Source organism: Lynx rufus, unplaced genomic scaffold (assembly GCF_022079265.1).
Source record: "Lynx rufus isolate CCGP_SWC_20201006 ecotype Redwood Valley unplaced genomic scaffold, mLynRuf1.p SCAF_7, whole genome shotgun sequence".
Lineage (NCBI taxonomy): Eukaryota > Metazoa > Chordata > Mammalia > Carnivora > Felidae > Lynx > Lynx rufus.
Genome location: NW_025814889.1, coordinates 104,872 through 131,795, shown reverse-complemented (window position 1 = coordinate 131,795; position 26,924 = coordinate 104,872). Strand labels below are relative to the sequence as shown.

The following is a 26,924-nucleotide window of genomic DNA, read 5'->3' as shown; positions in this document are numbered from 1 at the left end:
CGTAATAACAAAGTGTTACTAAAGAAAAACAGGGTAATTTCATTATAATAAAAAGACTCAACCCATTAGAAAATATTTTAAGATTTATATCCTTAGCATAGTGTCAAAACATAGAAACCAAAACAACTGACAAAACTGAAAGAAAAACAAATCCAGTCATAACAGATTTTAACACACTTCTCTCAATAACTGACAAAGGAGGCTACTAAACAGAGAAGATTTACAAAAACATTTAACAAACTTGACCTCATTTACATAAACCTCTGCAGTCAACAAATGCAGAACACACATTCCTTTCAAAGGCACATGGAATGTTTACAAAATTGATCACACACCGGGTAAAGCGAGTCTTGACAAATTTCAAAGGACTGAAATTATAGTTTGCTTTCTGCCTACGGTAGAACTGAAGAAGAAATCAGTAACAAAAGATAACCCCCAAATTGCTATGTTCTAAATAACATTATAGGTCGATGAAAAAAATTACCATAAGAATCAGGAAATTTAATGAAAGGAATGAAATACTAATCATCAAAAGTTCTAAGATGTACTTAAAAAGAAATGTATAGCCTGAACGTATATCATAAAAGGGAGGGACGCTAAAAAGCAATAACCTAAACATCCATCTCAAGAAAATCTAAAATAAAAAATTAAACCAAAACAGTGGAATTACACACACACACACGGAACAGAAATCAATAAACTAGACAACATACAAAAGAGAGACTCAATAAAAGGAAAAACTGCTTCTTTGAAAAGACAGACAAAATTGATAAATCCTTGGTTAAGCTACCAAACAACTACCAAAACAGACACAAAGAAACAGAAACCGCAAACAAGCCTTTAACTATTAAAAGAGGTTGGACTGATAATTAAGAACTTTCCCACAAAGAAAAACTCCAGAACCAAATAGCTTCACCTTATATTCTACCAAACATTTCAAGAAGAAAAAAAAAAAAAACCCTCATCTTTCAGAAACTCTTTCCGACAAAAGAAAAAGAGGAAATATGCCCATAAGTTGTTATGTGACATCAACGTAACCTTGATATCAAAACCTGAAAAGGGTCACTGAGAGAAAATTATAGGCCTTAGGTCATTCATATTCATGAATGCAAAAATCCTAATCAAAATATTAGCAAATCAAGTCCAGACATATGTAGAGTACAATACAGTGTGACCAAGGTTGTTAGAATCCTAGCAATTCACCCATTAATAATCATAAAGAATAATCATAAATTCAGCTCAATAAATGCAGAAAAACATTGAATAAAATTCTTCAACCATTCATAACATTCAAAGCAAAATAGGAATAGAGGGGAAACTCCTCTATCTGCAAAAGTGTATCTACATAAAACCAACGGCAGAAAAACCAGACTCAATGAAATGTTGAAAGTTTTATCTCTACAAATAAGCATGAGTTAAGGCACCCACACTCACCACTTTTATTCAACATTGTACCAGAAGACCCAGTTGGTGCAATAAGGCAAAAATAAGAAGATATATACAGATTGGAAAAGAATAATTAAAACTGTCATTCAGAGATAACATGCTTCTCTCTATGGAAAAATCCAAAAAATCTACATATGAATTAAATTAATAAATGCCTTTGAGAGTATTAGTGGATGGGTAGAAGATCCGTACAGAAAACTACCTATTTATATAGAACGGAGAGAATACAATGAAGAAAGCACTAAGAGAGTGGTTTAAAAGAGCCAGGAGAACAGAGAGGAAGTGGGCTCAAGTATACCTCAGGTCTCAGTCTCAGAATTGTTGCTGAACCCAGCTTAAAAGCCAAGACATCTGTTGCATGTTAGAAGGGACATAAATGGACTTCCTGCCTAGCAGTAGTCTTAGCAAGCAATCAGGTATAGATTTGTTTAACGGTAGCCAGACCAGTACCAATCACACTTCGTTCAAAACAACTATGTATTTCGGGTGTAGAGTTTGGGGAGTTCTTTATAAATTTTGGATCCTACCCCTTTATCCGATATGTCATTTGCAAATATCTTTTCCCATTCCATCGGTTGCCTTGTCGTTTTGTTGTTTCCTTTGCAGCGCAGAAGCTTTTTATCTTCATGAGGTCCCAATGGTTCATTTTTGCTTTTAATCCCCTTGCCTTTGGAGATGTGTAAAATAAATTGCTGCTGCTGAGTCAGAGAGGTTTCTTCCTGCTTTTTCCTCTAGGATTTTGATGGTTTCCTGTCTCACATTCAGGTCCTTCATCCATTTTGAGTTTATCTTTGTGAATGGTGTAAGTGATCTAGTTTCATTCTTCTGCGTGTTGCTGTCCAGTTCTCCCAGCACCATTTGTTAAAGAGACTGTCTTTTTTCCATCGGATATTCTTTCCTGCTTTGTCAAAGATTAGTTGGCCATACATTTGTGGGTCCAATTCTGGAGTCTCTATTCTATTTCATGTTGGTCTATGTGTCTGTTTTTGTGCCAATACCATGCTGTCTTGATGATTACAGCTTTGCAGTAGAGGCTAAAGTCGGGGATTGTGATGCCTCCCGCTTTGGTTTTCTTCTTCAGTATTACTTTGGCTATTCAGGGTCTTCCAGTGAAGAAATGGGCAGAAGACATGAATAGACACTTTCCTAAAGAAGACATCCAGATGGCCAACTGATACATGAAAATATGCTCAACGTCACTGCTTATCAGGGAAATAAAGTCAAATCCATACTGAGATACCACCTCACGCCAGTCAGAGTGGCTAAAATGAACAAATCAGGAGACTAGAGATGCTGGCAAGGATATGGAGAAACGGGAACCCTCTTGCACTGTTGGTGGGAATGCAAACTGATGCAGCTGCTCTGGAAAACAGTGTGGAGGTGCCTCAAAAAATTAGAAATAGATCTACCCTATGACCCAGCAATAGCACTGCTAGGAATTTACCCAAGGGATACAGGAGTGCTGATGCACAGGGGCACTTATACCCCAATGTTTATAGCAGCACTTTTAACAATAGTCAAATTATGGAAAAAGCCTAAATGTCCATCAGCTGACAAATGGATAAAGAAGATGTGGTTTATATATACAATGGAATACTACTTGGCAATGAGAAAGAATGAAATCTGGCCATTTGTAGCAATGTGGATGGAACTGGAGAGTGTTATGCTAAGTGAAATAAGTCAGGCAGAGAAAGATACCATGTTTTCACTCATATGTGGATTCTGAGAAACTCAACAGAAGACCGGGGGGAGGGGAAGGGGGAAAATAAAGTTACAGAGAGAGAAGGAGGCAAACCATAAGAGACTCTTAAATACTGAGAACAAACTGAGGGTTGATGGGGGGTGAGGGAGAGGGGAAAGTGGGTGATGGGCATTGAGGAGGGCACCTGTTGGGATGAGCACTGGATATCTATGGAAACCAATTTGACAATAAATTTCATAAAAAATAAAAATTTAAAAATTTTAAAAAATAAAATAAAAATAACCAAAACTAGAAAAAAAAAACAGCTATGTAAATTCCCTCTTTCCTCTTTAAAAACTCTAACCTCCTCTATCTCTCTGGAGCACACTATTGACTTTAGTCAACTCTGTGTCTCCCAGAGGGCAATCCTTAAGACCCCAAATAAATGCACACATTTTATTTTACAGGTTGCAGTTTTGCCTTTCATTGATCAACCCAACTAACAATGAATAAATGAAAAAAATTACAATTTTACAATGTCGCCAAAAAAAGTCAGAAATGTAACCAAAGATATGCAAGATCTCTATCCAGAAAGCCATAAAACATTATTGAGAACAAGTAAAAATGCCTTAAATAATAGAAGAATATATTGTATTCACAGATTAGAAAGAGTAGTATTATTAAAATGTTAATTCTTCCCCAAATGGATTTAAAATTCAGTACAAATCCAATCAGTATTCTAGAATTTTCTGTGTATAAATTAACAAAAGGATTCTGAAATTTATACAGAAATTTAAATGGTCAATAGCCAGTAATAAAATGAAAACAACAAATAAATAACAAGACCATAACAAATAAGCTATAATTGGACGATCTGATACCATGTATCAAAATTTATTATAAAGTTACAGCAATTAAGAGACCAAAACAGTTATAAATTCATGGAAACTAACAAAGAACCCAAAAACAGCCTCATGCATCCATGGACACTAGATTTATGTGCCAAGGACGGCACTCAGAGCAGTGGATTTAAGGTAACGCTTTCCATAAATAATGCCAGATCAACAAGATACCCATATGGGGAAAAGAGAATCAGACAACCAGTACAACACACACCAAAATTAATTCCCTACGGATTACAGATACAAACACATAAGCTTCTAAAAGAAAATGTTGCATACTATTTTCATGATCTTGAAATGGGGAAAGATTTCCTTTTTTGGGGTGGGGAGGAAGATTTCTTATACAGGGTACCTACAAACAGTAAATTGCTAAATAGGGCTACATCAAAATTAAGAATTCGTTTAAAAAGAGGTATCATTAGGCCAGTAAAACTGAGAGCCAAAAGAACTCTGACGTACTCTGCTAAGTATAAAGTGGTACACTGCTTTCAAAAACAGTTTGGAATTATATGTTAAAGTTGAACATTCTACCCTAGGTATATATACCCAACAGAAATGCACGCACATGGTCACCAAAAGATATGTACAAGAATTTCAAAGCAGCAGTATTTGTAAAAACCCCAAACTGGAAGTAACTCAACCTCCACTACCAGTAGACTAGATAAAAATATTGTGGTTTAGTCATACCATGAAACATAACAACTACATTAACAGTGAAACTGAATGAACTAACTAATGATTCTCTGGAAAACCACTCACAAAATAATACATGAGAACCAAATACAAAAAGTTCAAAAACAGCTGATCACAGAAGTTCTAGGACCAGGGCAGTGACGAGAAGGAAGAACTCTTCCTCCACATTCTGCAATGCTGCCAAGAGTCTGTTTCTCCCCCTGGGTTGTGATTATATGGGTATATTTACTCAGCGATAATTCACTGAGCCATGGATTATGCTGATGATGCCACATTCACGTTCCTGTACGGATAGGTCTTTCTTCAAATTTTTTTTAAGAGGCAGAAAGGTAATACGATATAAATAATACCATTGAAAACTAACATTTGTTATTTAAGTAAATCACAAATAGTGATACACACCTATCATTTTTCACATAACTGCAGGAAAGAAACTGGGACTTACAAACACGAGCTATTAACAATTCTGTATTCCTTTCAAATTGCCTTAAAATTTTAAATTAATAACACCAAACCATTTCCATCTAGATTTTATATTTATTTGCCAATTGGAAATCTGTAACACAGATGTTGAAATAAAAGACTGAATCATACACAAAAGCCTAAGTCTGTGTGTCTTACTACCTTTAAACTAAGCCACACTGAGCTTTTGCGAAGAGAACGGATGCGATCAGACACATTCCAAGGACACCCTGCCAATCAGAGAAGGGAAAGTAATCTCCAGAGATCTTCTGTGGGCAGCTGTGGAATGGTGAAGACGTATCACCTTGCTCGTCCTCACCTATTTCATGCTCCTTCAAGGGAAATAGCAAACTCTGCTTTCAAGAAATTTCTGAATTATCGTAACAGTGCATCTGTCCTAAATTTATGTGATTGATGCTTCCCTTTCTCACTAAAACCAAAATGCACGACAAAGAAGGAAGGTGCGGGCTCTGAGAAGGTGTGAGTAGGTGATGGCAGGAGCCTTTAGAAACTCTCATCTGCCCCCTAAACAGCTTAGCTGGAAAACATCAAACCAAGGTGCTCGGGGTTCATTTAATCTTTTATGTTCTAAGACCTGAATTGATGCTAAAAGGAACATGAAGCTTTAAAAGGAGTATGTTGCACTAATTCCTGAAGTAGGACCATCAGATCTGTAAACAGACCGGTTCACTTAAAAGACCATCCCTGAGGGGCACCTGGGTGGCTCAGTCGGTTAAGCGTCCAACTCTTGATTCTGGCTCAGTTCATGATTTCACCGTTCCTGAGTTTGAGCCCCATGTCAGGCTTCACACTAACAGCACAGAGCCTGCTTGGCATCCCCTCTCTCCCTCTCTGCCCTTCCCACGTGCTCTCTCTCTCTCAAAATAAATAAAGAAACTTAAAAAAATTTTTTAAAAGACTACTACTTGAAAACGTAATGGATTTAGTAGGGAAATGCAAATCAAAACTGCAGTAAGATACTACCTCACAATAATTAGATGGCAACTACTTTTAAAAAGGCAGAAAACTAGCATTAGTGAGGACACAGAAAAGAGAACCCTTGTGCACTGTTGGTAGAAATGTAAAATAGCGCAGCCACTGTGGTCATCAGTATTGAGGATCCTCAAGAAACTATAAATAGAATTATCATATGATCCAGCCATTACACTTCTGGGTATATACCCCACAGAACTGAAAGCAGAGTCTTGAAGGGATATCTGTACACCCACATTTACAGCAGCATTACTCACAATAGCTAAAGCATGTGACCAACACAAGCGTCCATCCACAGATGAATGCGTAACAAAACGTGGCGTTTACATAAAAGGGAATGCTATTCAGTGTAAAAAGGAAGGAAATTCTGCAACATGCTACAACATGAATAAGCCGAGTACATCATGCTGAGTGAAACCAGCCAGCCAGTCACAAAAAGACACATCCCCCACAATTCTGATCCTCGGAATGGTCACAATCAGTCACAGACAGTGGAGTGGTGGGTGCCAGGGGCTGGGGGCAGAGGGACGGGAGTTAGCGGTTAATGGGTACATTTTCAGTTTTACAAGATGAAAAGGTATGGGATGGACTGCAGTAAATTTTATGTGTATTTCAGCAGGATACAAATTTCTTTAATGTGATGAATCTGAATGTCAAAAAGGAATCCTTTACTTGATTCTTGGGTTTTTAAATGCCTTTCACAGTACTCTTTGCAATAATCATTTACTGCCAGTAGATTATCTTTTTCTATTAAGTTAAAGGTACAGATAACTATATTTGAGTTTTTAACTATTATTTAAGAACTTTTTTTAAGTTTATTTATTTTGAGAGAGAGAGCAAACAGGGGAGGGACAGAGAGAGAGAGTGAGACAGAATCCCAAGCAGGCTCCACACTGTCAGCACAGAGCCGTCACAGGGCTCAATCCCACGAACCGTGAGACCATGAGCTGAGCAAAAACCAAGAGTCGGACACTTAACCAATGGAGACATCCAGGTGCCCCTAAAATCCTTTTTTTAAAGTACTATGAATTTTATGGCATCTATTAGTGTTCAGTACTAGCAAAACCAAGATGCAAGTTCCAGCAGATACATCATCCAACACCAGCCAACAAGGAACCACCAGAACCATCATGTGATCTTGCCCACATACTTAAAAAGGATCACACACTATGCAGAAAACACGTAAGAGGCACAAAGTCAAGTGTTTTTCCTGATTTTATGCATCATGGAATTTTATATACTTAAGAGCCCACTCTAGGAGAAATAACAATACTTAGCCATAAAGATAAATGTTCATAGAATCTAAGTCTCCTTTTAAAGTGCATGTATTGCCAAAGACTGTGGGATGGAGTCTGAATGTGCGTATTTTCTTCAACTTCACAAATGAGTCTGAAAAGGAATGAGAAATTCTGATGGGCAACTAATATGGAATCCATATAAACTGTTTATTGATAAAAACTACACCAAGCACGAAGAGTGCCAGGACCAGGATGCAGGACGCTAATTCAGCTTCCCCGTAGGTGGACAGCAGACCATCAGCCAAGGCTCTCAGACCACTGCTGTCACATCATGTCACACGTACTTTCCCTCGGTGGCAAACACTCAGCGCACACCCACGGCGCCGGGCTACACACCGGAGACAAAGTGCTCTGTGGGGCCCAGCCAAACCCTCAGGGACCACAGCCTGTGCGGGAGGGGTCCCTCAAGGGAGCCACAGAAGGTGCCTTGTCCTGGGTGCGAGAGGAGCGTGAGGGAAGAAGGGCCAGCTGTTCTCACAGTAACAGTGATAACCGCCCTGTCTGCAGAGCTTCTGTCCTCGGCCAAACACACTGAAAACCAGCGGGAACACTTGTGTCTGAATCTGCAGAGTCCATGGAGGTGCCACAACCAGCCAGTGCACCTCTGTGCTTACTCCTGGCTTTGCATGAAGATCAATGGCCTTGTTTAGAAGAAAACCAAAAACAGTCCTCTCACTGTCACAAACCCTCACAGTCGTCACTGCCATATGCCACGGTCAGAACACGAACCACCCCTGAGGAGACCTACAGAAACGTCTCCCCAGTTGTTATTAGCCCAGAAAGAAAACACCCTGTATGTGAACTGGAGCTCTAGCCTATACAACCAGGAAGAGCAAATTTGATTTCAAAAAGGGTTAAAGAGGCGGAAGGGGGTGGGTAAAAAAGAGGGCAGAGGGAAGGGAAAGACAGAAGGAAAGGACGAGGCAGAGGGGGAGGAGGGAGAAAGTTGAAGGAAAAAAAAGGCAAACGGCAAGGAAGGCCAACAGGAGCTTTGGAAAACAATGGGTTTTCAGGTTACCCCTGCTACGGCATACATATCGAGCAGAAAAGATCACCAGGGCTTGACTTTGGGCTGTGAATGAGGGTGAGGCGAGTGTCAAGGTTTCTGGCTTACACAGCATGTTGCACCGGGGTGTTTTCAACTGGCGTGTGGAGTTTAGGGTGAAGACCGTGACTGCAGAGGGGAGTGTTGTGGGCTCTGGGTCTGGACCTACCAAGTCCTAGGTCTCTTTCAGACCTCCCAAGGGGGGCATGGAGTAGGTGCGGTCAGGGTGCTGAGGAGCCGAAAGCACACGCTGACTGAAACCATCACGGCAGATCCCACTGCCCAAGACAGAACGGAGTAGAGCGCGACACTGGACCAACCAACATCTGCTGATGAGATAGCGGGATGAAGGACAGGCGGGCTGGGGAGAGAGGACCTGACTGAGGAGCACATCTGGGAGAGCTGCCTTACGCAAGTGAGCACAGACAGGATTTCAAGGAGGGAGGAGTGCTGCCGAGAAGTCACAAAAAGAACTGAAAAGCATCCACCAGGTGTGGCACAAGGCCGGTCACTAGTGACCCGCAGCAAGAGCAGTTTTGCCCACAGCCAGACGAGCGGCTTAGGAGTAAGCGGGAGGTGGAGGGACAGAACAAACTCCAGAAGACAGACCCAGAAGAGGTAGCAGGAAAGAAACGGATGTCACGTGGTCTGTGGTTTATCTGAATTTTATCTTCATTGTACTTAAATACATGTGTAAGATTTCTTTTAACCAAACAGTGCCAACACTCCCACCCTAAAGAGATCACGGTCAACCACTTTTAGTCTTGTTTTTTGGTACTTACTTCAGTATCCATAAATAACATGATTATCCTACCTCATCCACAGACTTCCCACCCTATGTCAATTCATCTCTTTCACACACATTCCTCCCCCACCCTCATCCTTCCTTGTATCTGCTCGAGAAAATCATGCCCCAATTTCTGGTTAAATCAATACTCAATGTCTGTATTTTCAGGACAGAGCAAACACTATTCCTAACTGGGACAGAAGTCGCCCCCTCTCCATGCAATAACCCACACTTTCAACTCTCAACTCCCTGCCTCTTAGCTCCCCAGGACCCCATGTTCCACTGGGGCTCCAGTAGGACCTTCCCCAGGCAGAGAACAGGGCAATGGTGGCATTCACCTCCTGTCTCTTCATCTCAGGGATCAGTCCTACGCTGCCCATCATCCAGGGCCTGCAAACAACTGCTTCCCAGATCCTACCCATGTTCCCCACGGTCCGCGATGGGAACACAAGCACAGTAGCAAGTGGTCCTTCATGGCCAGAAGTGGGAGTCTAGACCTCCTCCCAACCCCCGTTTTCAACGTGGCCTCACCCACTTTCAGGTGGACCTAGATCAGAACTGCTCTGGTCTGTCCTTTCCATGAGGTCTGTAGTACAGAGGAGGGTCGTGAGCGGGCTGTGCACAGTATTGTGCAGACGAGGACAAATCATCCTGTCATTAACCCCACCCACTCCCCACCCCACTAATTCTAGTTTTTTTTTTTAGTTTAAAAAAAATTTTTTTTAAGTTTTATTTATTTTTGACAGAGACAGAGTGTGAGCATGAGCTGGGAGGTGCAGAGAGGGAGAGGGAGACACAGAATCCGAAGCAGGCTCCAGGCTCCGAGCTGTCAGCACAGAGCCCGATGCAGGGCTCGAACTCATGAACTGTTGAGATCGTGACCCAGGCCGAAGTCGGACGCTCAACTGACTGAGCCACCCAGGCGCCCCACCACCCCACTAATTCTAATTCCTGAGATTTCCCCTATTTTGGGACACAACTGGCATGCTTCTTGGTCCTTCCCTCTGCAGGCACGTAGCTACCCTGCCTGCTAAATCGAAAACATTTCACCCACTTCTTTCCAGTTTACACAATGCTCACGACAGCTCTTCTACACCCTAGTCTAGCTCATACATTTTGTCCTCATACATTTAGGAACTTTACTCTTTTTAATTGGATTTCAGGAAAGAATATATGTTCAATTTACCAGGTTTTGCCAAAAGACACATTTGAACTTTTATTTCAAATGCAAAAGACCTGAAAATGTTTGAGATCCAGTTAAGATTCACTGGAAAGGCTAAGGTAGGCTCTCCAAGAGGGAAGGAATAGATAACCTCTCTGGAAAGCCAGGAGATGAATCCAAACCAGAAAAGGAGTAATTACCCTTTATTATGAACATAACAGAAATATATGCAAATTAGCAATAATTCTAGTCAGATCTGAAAATAATGGACATTTCCAAATCTAGTGAATACTAAGGAAAACACTCATTTTGTGTTTGGGAATACTCCACGGTACTGAGATCAATAACAAAAGAATAGTTAGTAAGGGTGTCTGGGTGGCTCAGTCAGTTAAGCACCAGACTCTGGGGTTTCGGTTCAGGTCATGATCTCACAGTTCATGAGACTAAGCCCCATGTTGGGCTCTGTGCTGACAACATGGACCCCAATTGAGATTCTCTCTCTGCCCGTCCCCTGCTCATGCTCATTCTCTCGGTCTCAAAATAAATAAACTTAAAAAAATAAAGAACAGTGAAAGGGCAGTACTCAATTTTCTACCGCTCAATCACATAAAGTGGGGAAATGATGAGGGTCTTGCAGTCAGCCTCAAGCTCCTGAAATATAAAAGCTGCTGCCATGAGCTTACACAGCCATCTACCCTGTAGCTGTCAGGGCCGTTCTCACACAGCACAGTTCTTGTAATGGCTTGTTCTACTTCCTTCCAGAATGTGTGTTCTGTAGAATAGGGCTCACCAATGTCCAGCATGATGTCCTACAAGCCTGACACACAGCAGGTAGTCAACAAGTATTTGTCATATGACGAAGTCTGAATTTAATAATCCCCAAAGAGTGCAAAATAAAGTAGCCTGTGGAGGCAAATAAATATACCTCAATAGAAATTTGGGGTACACATGTGGAATTAAAACCTTTCCATCCTGAAGAACAGAGCCGGAAGCATCACACTTCCTGACTGCAAACTATATTATTTGGAGAGCTAAGACTGCTGTGTGGTACATTTGAAAGTTGTGAAGATAGTATATCCTAAGAGTTCTCATCATGAGGAAAATCACCTTTTTCTTGTTCTTTTATTTCTTTTCATATCTGTAGAGATGATGGATATTAACTAAACTTTATGGTAACCGTTTCACAATCTAGAGGTCAAATCATTAGGTGTGTACCTTAGACCATACAGGGCTGTATGTCAATTACTTCTCAGTAAAACCGGAAGAAAAGTTCTTATAGACAAAAATGGTATTACAAAGCTATAGTAATCAAAAAAGTATGGTACTGGCATGAAGACAGGCACATAGATCAATGAACCACAAAAGAGAACCCAGAAAAAAACCCCACACATGTATGTTCAATTACTTTATGGCAAAGGAGCCAAAAATACACCATGGGGAAAGACAGTCTCAAAAACAAGACAGCCACTACAAAAGAATAAAAATGAACCATTACCTTACATCATACACAAAAATCAACTCAAAATGGATTTGAACCTAGGACCTGAAACCTTAAAACTCCTACAAGAAAATACAAGGGGCAAGCTCCTAAACACTGGTCTCTCGGCAATACATATACACACATATATATATGTTTTATTTGACACCAAAGCAAAGCAATAAAAGCAGAAATAAACAAGTGGAACTACATCAAACCAAAAGGCTTCTGCCCAAGAAACAAAACCATCAACAAAATGAAAAGCAACCTACAGAATGGGGAAAATATATGCAAATCATGTATCTGATAAGAGATTAATCCCCCAAATATACAAATAACTCATGCAACCCAACAGAAAACAAACAATCCAATTAAAAAAGTAGCAGAGGGTCTCAATATAGGCAACTTCTCTTACTGTACTTGATTTCATTCTGCTTCACAGATATTGCATTTTTTTCAAATTAAACGTTTGTGGCAACTCTGCACAGAGTGAGTCTATTGGTGCTATTTTCCAACAGCATCCGCTCACTCATGTCTGTACCACACTTTGGTAATTCTCAAAATATTTTTTGTTATTATTCTACTTGCCACGGTGATCTGTGACCAGTGATTTTGACTTGCTGAAAGCTGAGGTGATGATTAGCATTCTTTACTAATATTTTTAAGTATGTATAGTTTTTTTTCATACATAATGCTATTGCACACTTAACAGACCACGGTATGTTGTAAACATAACTTCTACATGCACTGGGAAACCAAAAAAATCATTTCACTCTACTGCGATATCTGCTTAATTGCAGTGGACATTTTTCCAAAAAAGACATCCAGACTGCCAACAAGTACATGAAAAGGTGCTGAACGTTTCAGTAATCATTAAGGAAATGCAAATCAAAACAACCATGAGATATCACCTCACACCTGTCAGAATGGTTACCATCAAAAACACAAGAAATATCAAGTGTCAGCAAGGACGTGGAGAAAAAGGGAGCCCTTGTGCACTGTTGGTGGGGTTGTAAACTGGTGCAGCCACTACAGACAGCAGTATGGAGGACGCTCAAAAAAAAAAAGAAAACACAGAACTACCACATGACCCAGCAATTCTACTGCTGGGTATTTATTGGAAGGAAATAAAATTGCTATCTCAAAGTGATATCTACACCTTCTTGTTCATTATTGCATAAATTACAACAGCCAAGACACAAAAACAACTTAAGTGTTCATGGACAGATAAAGAAAACGTCACACACACACACACACACACACACACACACACACACACACACGTGCGCGCGCACCCTGGAATACTATTCAGCAATAAAAATGGAAGGATGCCCTGCCATTTGCAACAACACAGATGAACCTTGAGGGCATTATGTTACATGAAATAAGTCAGATACTCTACGATCTCACTTACCTGTGGAATCTGAAAACAACCAAACAAGCTCAGAAACAGAAGAGGGGTGAAGGAGGTTGAAAGGTACAAACTTCCAGTTCTAAGATAAGTAAACCCTGGGGATGTCAAGGACCGTATGGTGACCACAGTTACCAATACTTTACTGTGTTGTGTTGAAAGCTGCTAAGAGAGAGTAAACCTTAAAAGATGCCATCACAAGGGGAAAAAATATGTATGTGAGGTGAGAGAGGTTAACTAAACTCATTGTGGTGATCATTTCACAACATATAAATATATTGAATCATCGTGCTGTACACCTGAAACTAATACAGTGTTATATGTCAATTATATCTGCATCAAGAAATTTCACAGGGGCATCTGAGTAGCTCAGTCAGTTAAGCATCTGACGAGCTCAGGTCATGATCTCACAGTTCATGGGTTCCAGCCCCACATCAGGCTCTATGATGACAGCTCTGAGCCTGGAGCCTGCTTCAGATTCTGTGTCTCCCTCTCTCTCTCTCTGCCCCTTCCCCTGCTCATGCTCTCTCTCTCAAAATAAATAAACATTAAGAAAAAAAAAGAAATTTCATGTTGCATCTTGAACATGTCAGAAACAAGCACACAGAAAATGACAACCTACAGTTTTGCCATCTCTACAGATTTCATCATAAAAATGGAAGTCTGCAAAGAATCAAACTATGAAACTATGAACGATCTGAGTTATAACTTTTCTTTTAAACAATTTATTAAACAAAATGGGCATATCATCTTGATCTAAAAATTTGGGAACTGCAGTGTGAAACCCAAACTGTTAGTTTTTCTGCCTTGCCTTAAACAATTTCAATTTTACCCAAAGTGGGTAATGTGTCCAAATCCAATTGATATTAATGTACAGAAAATTTTATTAAAACCTCTAGTATTTTACAGTTCTTATAACAGCATAAATATAAAAAGCTTAAATTTTGTGAAATGTGAAAACTTTTTATTCAAGGAAAAAACAAACTTCCTTTCATAAGAATGTCATCTGCAAACAAGAGGGAGTAAAACTAGTAACTAGTGATTGGTACAGGCACAAAAAGAACTGGTAAGATATAAAAGATTGAAAGAGAATAAAGACTTGTTTTTAAACATTTCGTAATGTAAAATTAATTAAATAGAACATAAATGTCTCTCTCCTTATAAAGCAAAGACATACAAGTATCTCACAAAAATATATAGCAAAAAGGTATAAATATTTGCTTTTAGACAACACCACTAACTTTGCATTTCCACATTGTTGGGCCAAGGAAAATTTTTTGTAAATGTTTACTTATTTATTTTGAGAAAGAGAGAGAGAGTTAGCATGAGCAGATGAAGGGGGGAGAGAGAGGGAGAGAGAGGGAGAGGGAGGGAGAGGGAGGGAGAGGGAGGGAGAGGGAGGGAGAGGGAGGGAGAGGGAGGGAGAGGGAGGGAGAGGGAGGGAGAGGGAAAGAGAGAGAGAATCCCAAACAGGCTCCCTGCTGTCAGTGCAGAGCCCGACCCGTTTCTTGATCTCCCAAACCCGGAGATCATAATGGGAGCCGAAATCAAGAGTCAGACACTTAACCCAATGAGCCACCCAGATGCCCCCGGATGAAAATTTTAACCAGTGATATAAACTGATGTCATCAGTTAAGTTTATGAAGTTACAAGCACATACATTGTATTCTTGGCATAACTTTGTTTTCTCTTAATTGAAGTGGTTTTAAGTTTTTATTTTAATTCCAATTAGTTAACAGGCAGTGTTATATTAGTTTCAGGTGTACAATATAGTGATTCAACACTTCCATACATCACCCGGTGCTCCTCATAACAAGTGCATCCTTGATCCCACACCCACCTCCCCTCTGGTGACCATCAGTGTGTTCTCTATAGTTAACAGTGTACCTTGGTTTGCCTCTCTTTTTCCCTTTGCTTATTTGTTTCTTAAATTTACATGAGTGAGATCATATGGTATGTGTCTTTCTCTGATGGACTTATTTCACCTAGCAGAATACCCTCTAGCTCCATCCATGTCATTACAAATGGGAGGTGATTTCTTAACTACTTTTACTAAAGTGTTTTGAACACTTAACCACTAACTCTACAATATTAAAGGAAACTGTTAGCTGTCTACAGCAGTTCACACAAAGCATACCCAATTTTGTTTACTGGGCAGGAAAGAAAAGAGAGAAGCAGTCTTACGGTAGTCTCTTCAGCAGCAAAGGCTTTCATGACGTGCTCCTGTTAAAAACCAGCCTTTGGGTCATCACGTACACAGGTTTATGAGCGCCTGTTTGCCTAGCACTGCTCTAGGTACTCAGGACGTGGTGGACAACTCAGAAAGGGAGTCGGGCAGACAATACACATAAAAACAAGATGAATTCAGACAGTGCCAAGTCCTATAAAGAAAATAAAAGGCAATGGTGAGGCCTCCTGAGACGATTAATTTTACGTGTCAATTTCACAGGCCACCAGCCCAAGGCTGGTTAGACACGGTTTCTGGGTGAGATCAACATCTGAATGGGTGCACTCAGTAAAGCGACTTCCCTCCCCACAAAAGCGGGCCTCCTCCAATCCACGGGGGGCCTGGGCCTATTAGGGTGGCTGGTCAGCTCATCTCATCTTCTGACTTGGGACAGGGATTTACACCATCACCTCCCCTGGCTTTACTTGGACAGGAACGCAACACCAGCTTTCCTGTCTCCAGCTTACAGATTTGGGGTCCTCCCAGCCTCCATAAACAAAGAGCAAAACCAATCTCCACGTGTGTGCGTGCATGTGTCCTGTGGGTTCTGTGTCCCTGGAGAACCCTGCCTAGTACAGCTCCTTTACACTGGCTGGTCACATTGCCATGGCAGTGTCATTAGTGTTCATTCACCAGATGTTTGTAGTTCTTGTCCCTGGCACTAGTAGGACTGAACTCCCCCACTGCCCTTAAATTAGGTTTGGCCACATAACTAGATTTGGCGAATGGAATCTGTGTAAAAAGGATCTATACCAATTCCATTTTGGAAGATTTAGAACCTCTCTCTCTCTCCCTGATAGGGTATGCCCTTTTTTCTTTATGCCATGGGTAAAGCCAGATGGTGGCTGCTGTGTCACCCTACGTCCCAGAATGAGGACAGTGCACAGCAGTGTTCCCAGACCATCTGTAAGGGACGTGTCAGATGGGCAAGAATCACTCTTCTTTAAAGCCACTGAGATGTGGAGGTTGCTTGTTATGGCAGCATAACCTAACCTATCCTGATGATCCTAGAATATTAGGGAGATTCTATTTGAGGTAAGACCTGAATGATGAAAAAGAGCTAGTCATGTGAGAAAGCCTGGGATGGAGGAAGGCAGAACGCACAGTGGCTGTAATGTGCAAAGAGACAGAGAGGTATGCTGAGACCCGAAGTCCAGAGTGACCACACCAGTGTGGATTTCCACATAATTTCAATAGGCAGCAACAAACAGGATTTTAAACTTCAGAAGAATAGAAGAGGCAACAATCTGATTTAAGAAAGTAATCCTTAGATGACAGAATAAAGATTTTTCTATTTTATCCCCTTCTCTAAAAGCAACAAACAAAAATATCTTTGATGAACATATACTCTACAAAAAAATGAAAAAATATAAGAAGATAAATGAACTATAAATGTTCTGGCCAAAGAGTGAAATATCAAATTTACACAGGGGTGTAGTAATGAGAAGCAAGCCACCGGCCTACAACTCCAGGAAAATTTGGGAACAGGAAGCAGCAGGTGCAGGGATAACCAGGGATGCTGAATAAATGGCCTTACTTAATAGACTGGATAAGAAGCCATTAGACTCCTGCATCTGTAGTGCCGTCAGGCAGGTTCAATCAGACATCCACCCATCCTCATCCCAGAGGGAACAGGAGACAGAGGCTATGAATAGGTAGAACCAGAAAGTGCATCTGGCAGCAACAAGGGTGGTGGTGATATACAAGCGAAAAACAGGAGGTTCAATAAAAAGCTACACGATGAATTGTAAATACCTGGCAGCTCCTTTCTACCACTAAATTCCAGGTACCTAATCTCAGGCTCAGGCAAGAGGCCAGATGAGAACTTTGTGGAGAAATTAAATTATCACAGACACTGATGTCCGAGGGAAACTAAGAAGCAGCCATCTGGCCCACTGACATCCTTATTGTAAAGCCCACACACAGAATTTCAAATATCTTTCTAGTGCCTCACCCTTAAATATGGACAGACAGCCAAGGATCACCAGACACTGGTGAAGAGTTTCTCAATAAAACAAAGAAAAAGGTCATATCATGCAAACAGAAAACCAGGGGAGGTGGGGGAGGACATGAGACTTAAACAGAAAATGCAAGAATACTAAAGATTTTCAAAATACACATAACTAATTTCATCAAAGAGATGGAAAAGAAAATGTATCTATGAACCCATAAATAGAACATTGTAAACAGGAATATTGAGAAAATATTTAAAGATGATGAATAACAAACCCTGCTAAAGGAATAGAAGATAAGTTTAGGCTATGTCCCATAAAGTTGAAGAAAAAGACAAGAAATGCACAACAGGAGACCAGAGGAGAAAATCTTATAGGTGATACAGTATCCGAATAACAAGAGTTTCAGAAAGAGTATCTGGAGGGGAGAAAGTTATCCAAGAAATAATTCAAGGAAAGAACCTAGCAATGAAGACAGGCATGTGCAGGGGAAAGGGCCCATCAGGTGCCCAGCATAGGAATGGGAGGAGGGCCAAAGCACGCTGCCTTCAAAGGTCAGAACACCAGCGGAAAGCAACAGAGCCCCCAGGCTGCCACAGTCTGAGATGTTTTGGATTTCTCAACAGCAATGTAGAAGCTAGGAAATGATGGGAGAATGCCTTATAAATGCTGAGGAAAAATTATTTTCAATCCAAATTTCTGTAACTATGCAAACAATCAACTAGTGAAGGTTGAATTTATTGTGAAGAGATTTTCCATCTGCACATAACCCGGAAAAGAATGCCCTATGCACCCCTTTTCAGGAAGCTATGAATATGAATAAATACACCATAATTAAGGAAGACCCAGGAACCCTGTGGTATCTAGGAAACAGGACTGAACACAGGAAGCAGACAGCAAATTCCTGGAGCAAGTGCTCTAAGGCAGAACCGGAGAGTATCCAGTCCACATCAGAGAGAAACATAAGAGGGATCAGGGTGAAATGGAGAATTTCTTAGATTCAATAAACACACAAACTTATACTATAAACAATAAACAATACACATAAATTTATGGATATCCTTGCAGAAATCTTAAATAAAATTTTTGCAAACAGAACCAAACAGCACATTAAAATAAATGCAGTTTTCCAGGAATGAAATGATGGTTCAATATTAGGAAATACATTAACATAATTAACGTGAGAAGGGCTAAGAAGAATATGATCACCTCTGCAAATGCTGAAAAGGCGCTTGACAAAATTTAACATCCATTCATGTAAAAAAAAATGAATTGAGCGAACTATGTGTACATATACATGCATGTAGCAACAAAGTCAGCATTAATGAATTATTAGAGAATTCTCTGCTAGAGTAAATAAAGAATTATGGGTCCTCACTACATTGTTCTCATTTAATACTGCACTGGAGGTACTTATCACTGCAGTTACACAAGAGGAAGCAATCAGAGGAACAGGAATGCGGGGGGAAGGTAGCAATACCTCTATTTGCACACACAGATGGTATGATTATGTATCCAGAAAACTAAGAAGAATAAAAAATTCAATCAAAATACTTTATTTAATAGGATAAAAAATTAACATGCAGCAGTGTCTTCATATACATAATTTAGAAGAAACAAAAATATATCCCATTTATAACAAAAGATTAAAAACAATGAAATATCTAGTAGTCATAAACTTAAAGAAATACATAAATCGGGGCGCCTGGGTGGCGCAGTCGGTTAAGCGTCCGACTTCAGCTCAGGTCACGATCTCGCGGTCCGTGAGTTCGAGCCCTGCGTCAGGCTCTGGGCTGATGGCTCGGAGCCTGGAGCCTGTTTCTGATTCTGTGTCTCCCTCTCTCTCTGCCCCTCCCCCATTCATGCTCTGTCTCTCTCTGTCCCAAAAATAAATAAAAAACGTTGAAAAAAAAAATTAAAAAAAAAAAAAGAAATACACAAACCAATATGGTGAGAGTTATAACATGCTCCTGAAAAACACAAATGTATAATCGAATAGCTGGAAAGATACCATGTTCTCAGGTAGAAAGGCTCAGGATCATCAAAATGCCAATTCTTTCTAAGTTAATTTAGAAGTTAATACAGTTTCAATCAAATATTCAAAATTATTTTCTTAAGAAAGAAAACGGTTTCGGGGCGCCTGGGTGGCGCAGTCGGTTAAGCATCCGACTTCAGCCAGGTCACGATCTCGCGGTCCGTGAGTTCGAGCCCCGCGTCGGGCTCTGGGCTGATGATGGCCCAGAGCCTGGAGCCTGCCTCCGATTCTGTGTCTCCCTCTCTCTTTGCCCCTCCCCCGTTCATGCTCTGTCTCTCTCTGTCCCAAAAATAAATAAACGTTGAAAAAAAAAAAAAATTTTAAGAAAGAAAACGGTTTCATAAAACTTCATTAGGAAGAATAGCAAGAATTTTCACAAAAAGAAAAACAATGAGGAAGAGCCAACCCTACCAGGAATTAATACATAACTAATTATTAGTAAATATAATTAATAAGTGCGGGACTGGCACATGAAAAGAGATTAATGCATCAAGATAGAAAGTTGAGATTTAGTCCCAAGTGCTTGCGGAAATCTTTTAGAAGAGTAATCTGAGACTCCATTTTACCATTTCTCACCTATCAGACTACTGGAAGTAGAAGAGCCTGGCAATATCCTCTGCTGTACAGCAGCACAGCAACAACCCTCCTCACACCCTGCTGGTAAGAACACAAACACCACAGTCTTCATGTGAGGAAGGTGGCAGTAACCACCAAAATCATGTATGCATTTACTAGTTGGGCTAGCAATATCACTGACACAATCACAAATGATATGCGCAAAAAGCCATTTATTATAGCGCTATCTGTAATATTAAATCAATAGGGGACTGGTTAAACATTGCATGGGGCACCCACCCAGTGGAGTACAAAGCAGGTATAAAAAAGAACGAGGGGTCATGTGAAAAGGCAACCAAGAAATGGGCTTCATGAAAATTAAAAGCTTTTGTGCTTCATAGCACACCATCACGAAAGTGAAAAGACAATCCACAAGACAAAAACTTTCGTAAAGCATATATCTGAAAAAGGACTTCTATGCATACTCTACAAAAAAAAATTCTTACAATTTGATAATAAAAAGACAACCCACTTAAAACATGGGCAATGATACGAAAAGATATCAGGATATAAGGAGACATTTCTCCAAAGAAGATAAACAAATGACCAACGACCACATGAAGAGACGCCCAACATCATCGGATCACTAGGAAAATGCAAATCAAAACCAAAGTGAGATATTACTTGACACTCATAAGAAAACTCTACTCAAAAAAACAAGACAAAAGCAAGTGCCAGCTAAGATGGAGAGAAGTTGTATCCTCACACAACGCTAGTGGGCAGGTAAATGATGCAGTGGCTTTTGAAAATAGTGTGGCAGTTTCTCGAGAGGAGGCATATGACCCAGCAATTTTTCTAGGCAAATGACCAAGAGAATTGGAGAGATGTTGGTCAAATGGTATAAGCTTCCAATTCGAAGATAAATGAGTTCTGCGGGTATAATGCATAGCACTGTAATTACAGTTAACAATACTACATCATACACTGGAAAGTTGCTGAGCAGTCAGATCTTACATGTTCTTACCACAACAGAAATCATAACTATGAGATGTGACAGAGGTGTTGGCTACCTCCATGGTATAATCATATGGAAATACATAAGGTATCAAATCAACACACAGTACACCTTGTTATGGCAATTAGATCTCAATCAAAAAGAAAAACCTATGTCCAACAAAACTTGTGCGGATATAGACATAGCAGCGTGATTTGTAACAGCCAAAAAATGAAAACAACGCAAATATCCATCAACTGATGACTGGATAAATAAAATATGGTCTATCTACTAGGTTACTGCTCATACAACGGAAAACTCCTGAACCATAAAACGGAAGGAAGTACGGACACCTGTCACATGGGTGAACCCTGAACACGATGCTCAGTGAGAGAATCCAGACTCAAAAGGCCACATGCCCTAGGACCCCAATGACAGGAAACATCCAGAATGGGCCCATCTACAGAGACAGCAAGCAGAGGAGGGGCTGCCTGGGCTGGGAGAGGTGAATGGGGAATATGTTAATGGATTCGGGGTTTCCTTCTGGGGTGTGAAAATACTCTAGAATTAGAGAGTGAAAGCGCTGCGCCACCTTGAGAATGTGCTAGAAACCACTGAACTGCACACTTAAAACACAAGTCACAGAAGCCAAAGGACACAGCTTATTCACGTGAGGAGTCTCACAAAAGTAGAATTACATGAATCTTCTGTGCTTTAATAATTAACATTTTGCCATACACACACACACACACACACACACATATATATATATATTTTTTAACTTTATTTATTTTTTGAGAGAGCAAGCAGGGGAGGGGCAGAGACAGAGAGAGGGAGACAGAGAATCCCAAGCAGGCTTCACACTGTCAGTAAGGAGCCCAATGTGGGGCTCAAACTCAGGAACCGTGAGATCATGACCTAAGCTAAAACCAAAAGTTGGATGCTTAACTGACTGAGCCACGCAGGTGCCCCTTTGCCACAGATTTTAAATCTTAATGCTTATTTTTGAGACAGAGGGAGAGAGAGCACAAGGGCAAGTGGAGGAGGGGCAGAGAGAGAGGGAGACACGGATTCTGAAGCAGGCTCCAAGCTGTCAGCACAGAGCCCAACGGGGGCTCAAACTCACGGACCGTGAGATCACGACCTGAGCCGAAGTCAGACGCTTAACCAACTGAGCTACCCAGGCACCCCCTGCCATGTATTTTAAATCTAGATTACTTTCCTCAAGTTCCCAAGACCTAGGTATCAAACACTCAATACTGTACATAGTAGCTGATCCTTAATAACAGAAAATAACAATTAATTATAAAATTCAGTTTAAAAAAACTTAAAACTCTTTATAGTATCCTCTTCTACCACCAAAAAATATCAAAGAAATGTCAGATTATATACTGCCAAGTTTCAAATATCAATGAAAAGATCTGTACCTACATAACCTAAAATATTAATATGAAGGTATTTTTTGTTTGTATTCCTAATCTGACTCAAATTACTTTGTGCTTTTACTAGGTAAGTACTCTGAGTCATGTGCTGGATGGTGATGAAAATGCAGACCATACTATGCTGTCTCTCAAAAGAATATGATCCACCAATCTACCTCCAAATGTACGGTTTTCACACTATCTAAACGTGACAGCACTAGTCGTTTTTTTTTTTAATTTAAATAAGTGTCTTTAAGCTAAAGTATGTATCATATCTGATTATATTTATCTTAAGAAATTAATCACGTGGCAAGGAAAAAAGCTTTTCCAAAGAGTTACTGTTACAGGACTCATAAGTAAAACAACTAAAATACAAAAATAGTTTATCCTTATTTAAAAACAAGACATGTAAGAACTGTTGAGTCATGATATTGTACACCTGAAACTAATATAACACTGTATGTTAACTATACTGGAACTTAAAATAATTAAAAACAAGATGTATAAATCTTCCAAATAAGTATGATTTTTTAAAATGTTTTTAATTTATTTTTGAGAAAGAGTACAGGGAAGGGGCAGAGAGAGAAGGAGGCAGAGGATCTGAAGTGGGCCGTGAGCTGTCAGCACAGAGCCCGACGCGAGGCTCGAACCCATGAACCATGAGATCACGACCTGAGCTTGTCAGCTGCTTAACCGACTGAGCCACCCAGGTGCCCCTGATGATGATTTTTTTTTAAGCATTAAAATTTCCTTAAAGCAAGGTGACTGGCAGTCAAACATCTATCAGACACAGTCTAGCTGCTTAGACAGCATGTAGAGATAGCAAACACGTTTCCCTAATAACCCAGGGTCATCACCATGCACAGAGACACCTACCTACCTACCTCGGAGTGTCACAGAGCAGGTGTCTGTGCTATGGGGCTCTTAGCAGAATCCCTGACGTCTACCCACTAGATGCCAATAATTTCTAAGGCATGACAGTCAAAAATGTCCCAGGTCTCCAGACATTGCCACATGTCCTGTGGTGAGCTCAGGTTGCAAATCAGACATGCTTTTTACATATGTGTGCTTGACTTTTGTTAATTTTCTATCTCCTCCCTTACTGTTCACCACTGACCCACTAACCTCTTCCCAGCATGCATGTTTCTTAAAAGATGCGCTTTTCCTTTAAAAGCTGTTTTAAATACCCACCAAATATCAGACCACCACCCTGATGACAGATGGTTTCCCAGGGTCATGCTGTAAGAGGGTAGGAGTTCTCCTCTAAATAAAGGGTATGAGTTTTTAGATTTCTAACCACTATGGATATCAGTTAGCCTCTCTAGATTTTTTGGTCTTTTCATGCTTTTTTAAGTAATCTCTGTAGGCCCAACATGAGGCTCGAACTCACACTCCCAAGATCAAGAGCCACGCGCTCCAACGACTCGTTTTCATTTTCAATCAAAACCAAAAGTGCAAAAATTGTATCCTATCTTATTTTGCTTTTCTTAAGATTGCCACTGAGGCCAAATATGTCTTCACGTTTTTTTAACATGTGTAACCCTTTTCTACACAAGTGCTTATCTGTGTTCTCTACAGATAAAACTACTAGGAAAAGATGTCCAATTAAAGGAAGTCAAAATAAGAGGAATTTTCTCAGATTTCACTTGTAGCTATGAACTTCCGGGTAAAAATAAAAGATACAAACATGAAACGAACATAAAAACCCTGACACAGAAAGACTTCAGATACATACCTACGGCAGATTCTCATCATCTGTAGAACTCACACGTGTGAACTCCCCTCTTGCTGAAATCCGTACCTGTGGCCACCGTCACTCAGGACAGGACACTTTCCCAGCTCCCATTCCGCCTCCTGTTCCAGCCCAGACAGTAAACAGTGCCCTTTCTGCAGTCTACTTAATGCACGTTTTTTGCATTTCTGCGCTCTGTTGGTGATCTCCCAGCTTGAACAGTCTAAGCGAGGGCTCCTGAGCACAGCAGGCTGTGGCTGCCTCATGGAGAGGGTGCGCGTGTCAGGTAGGCCTCATTCAGGCAGCCGGTCACAGGGCTGTCCCTAACAACTCACCTGCCCCGTCACCCAGAACCAGGCAGGAGAAGTGCACCCGTTCGTGCCTGAGGCTACTCCAGAAAGTGCTACGGTAACATCTACGGTGCTCAAAAGATGGAAAAGCAGCTGCACTCATGGATCCAGGAGATGATAACAGATCAGAAAGTGTAGTGGACAGCATTGTTCTGAGGTGAAAGTCCAAGAAATTTACAGTCCGGTTACCTGGGGTCAAGAAAACGCTACATCCTCCTCAGGTAGTGCTGGCTGCCTGCCATGTTTCAAAAAGTGACACCATACGAAAAAAGGTTAAATTTGCCTGCATATACTGGCTTGTTTTATAAGGATTTTAGCAAATGACACTGTAGAACAGAAATGGCATTTCGGTTTACAAAAACGTGAGCAGAGGGCTAGCGGGAACATAACCCTGTATTTTTCCCTCAGAAGCAAAGGATCAATGTTGGTGAATTCCCGGTCTGTGGTGACCTGACATAACATTACTGTGAATAAAAAGATGGACTATAATTATCATAAAACGTAATCTTTACTTTTCAGAGGTTTTAAATAGTCATTTTTATAACATGATAAAGCAAACATCCCGCAAACCATTTTAAGCAGGGAGGTGAAGAAAACCAAAGTTTTTATGAGCTTTCCAGTTAGATATACAGCCAAGGCTGATCATTGCCACCATGGCAGAGTATTCCCTGTCCCTCATAACATTATTTCCTAACAAGTCAGTTAAAATGACATGATCACGGTCTTTCAGGAACTTAAAAAACTATGAACAGGGTCATAATGTTTGTGTCGAGAATTATTTTTTGAAGCCATTATTTACGACACAGCAACCATACCAGCCCATGCTAAGTTAACCAGAAGGCGTCGTTTCTCAAATATTTTTTTTCCAAGAGGAATCTGTCATAATTTGCAGATTGTACACTGGTAAACATCAACTTTGAAGGACACATAACAATTCTGTACTTCAGAAGCGACAGAGTATGAACTATTTAGGTACACATCAGCACTGTGCTAAGGAGTTCAACAGCAGAGGGACAACAGGAAGGTCCATGTCATCCGCTGTAGAGAGCTTATACTACAGGTAACACCTATCGCTTAATAAATGTTTGAATGAAGGGTCACCTCGGTGGCTCAGTCAGTTAAGCATCCAACTCGGTTTCAGCTCGGGTCATTATCTCACAGTTCCTGGGTTTGAGCCCCATGTCAGGTTCTGCATTGATAGTGTGGAGCCTGCTTGGGATTCTCTCTCTCCAGCCCTCCCTGACTTGCTAGCACACGCTCTTTCTCTCAAAATAAACTTTAAAACAAATAAATCTTTGAAGGAATTTAATCGGTTTATACAGACCTCTCTTTCTTCCTAATACGTTTGCCTGTAAAATATCTCTTTAATGCATGAAATTAGACCAAACTTTGCAGGTGAACTTTTCCACTGTGTAGATTCTGATTACATGAGACTCAATGAGAATTTTTTAAAACCCTTGGGGCGCCTGGGTGGCTCAGTCAGCTTAGTGTCCGACTTCGGCTCAGGTCATGATCTCCCAGTTCATGAGTTCGAGCCCCACATCGGGCTGTGTGCTGACAGCTCAGAGCCTGGAGCCTGTTTCAGATTCTGTCTCTCTCTCTCTCTGCTTCTCCCTGGCTCTCACTGTCTCTCTCTCAAAAATAAACATTAAAAAAAATTTTTAAACCCTCAATTATTTAGCAGTCCACTTAAGGATATTTTACTCTCATGAAGGAGCAAATCTTATTTTACTGTACGTGAATTTTATTATAATGAATGACAAGAGGAGAACTAAGAAGTTATGGGACCATTTTGCAGATCACAGATCGCAAGCACACAAAGCAGGGGGAGACAGTGGCACGCGGGCTCCTGGCACGCACTCTTGCAACAGAGGCAAACATCGAGAGAAGAATGCATTTCAGCTGACATCTAACCTCTGCGCAGGCCTGGGTAATACACATTCTTGTCTTGTTTTTTATACTGAATGGATGTAATAAACATATCAAAGCTTATAATATCTTTGAATTCCATGTTGTATTACATCTTCCAGAAACTATGAAATCTTAACCACTACCTTACACGTAGCAAAGTGTATGGCAAGAGAGGACACAGACAACAACAGACACCGATGAGCACTTTCCACAGCTGAAGCGCCAAATACCCGTTATTTTAATACAACCTCTGTTCCTAAAGTACTCTGAGTTTTAGTTTGGTTAAAATGTGTTTCCTGCAACCCTGAAGAAAGGTGTCAAAAAAGGTTTGGTCTCATTCACATTTCTGGCCTGTGCTTAGTAACTCCTAGGCCACTGTGTTAAGAAGGA

General features: G+C 40.6%; 1 protein-coding gene across 6 annotated transcripts in view; it reads right to left on the bottom strand.

Moving 5' to 3' along the window:
• Window positions 1-26,924, bottom strand: part of ZMYND11 (zinc finger MYND-type containing 11) — a 132,039-nt gene that overhangs the window by 93,367 nt on the left and 11,748 nt on the right. The window contains exon 1 of one of the 6 annotated variants that reach the window (XM_047065185.1): window positions 15,542-15,770. The exons of 1 other annotated variant lie outside the window; for it this stretch is intronic. The gene's annotated coding sequence lies outside the window, so the exon portion shown is untranslated. Of the gene's footprint in view, window positions 1-15,541; window positions 15,771-26,924 lie in introns of those variants that run through there. 4 more of the 6 variants (XM_047065188.1, XM_047065187.1, XM_047065190.1 and 1 more) reach the window with 4 other exon arrangements.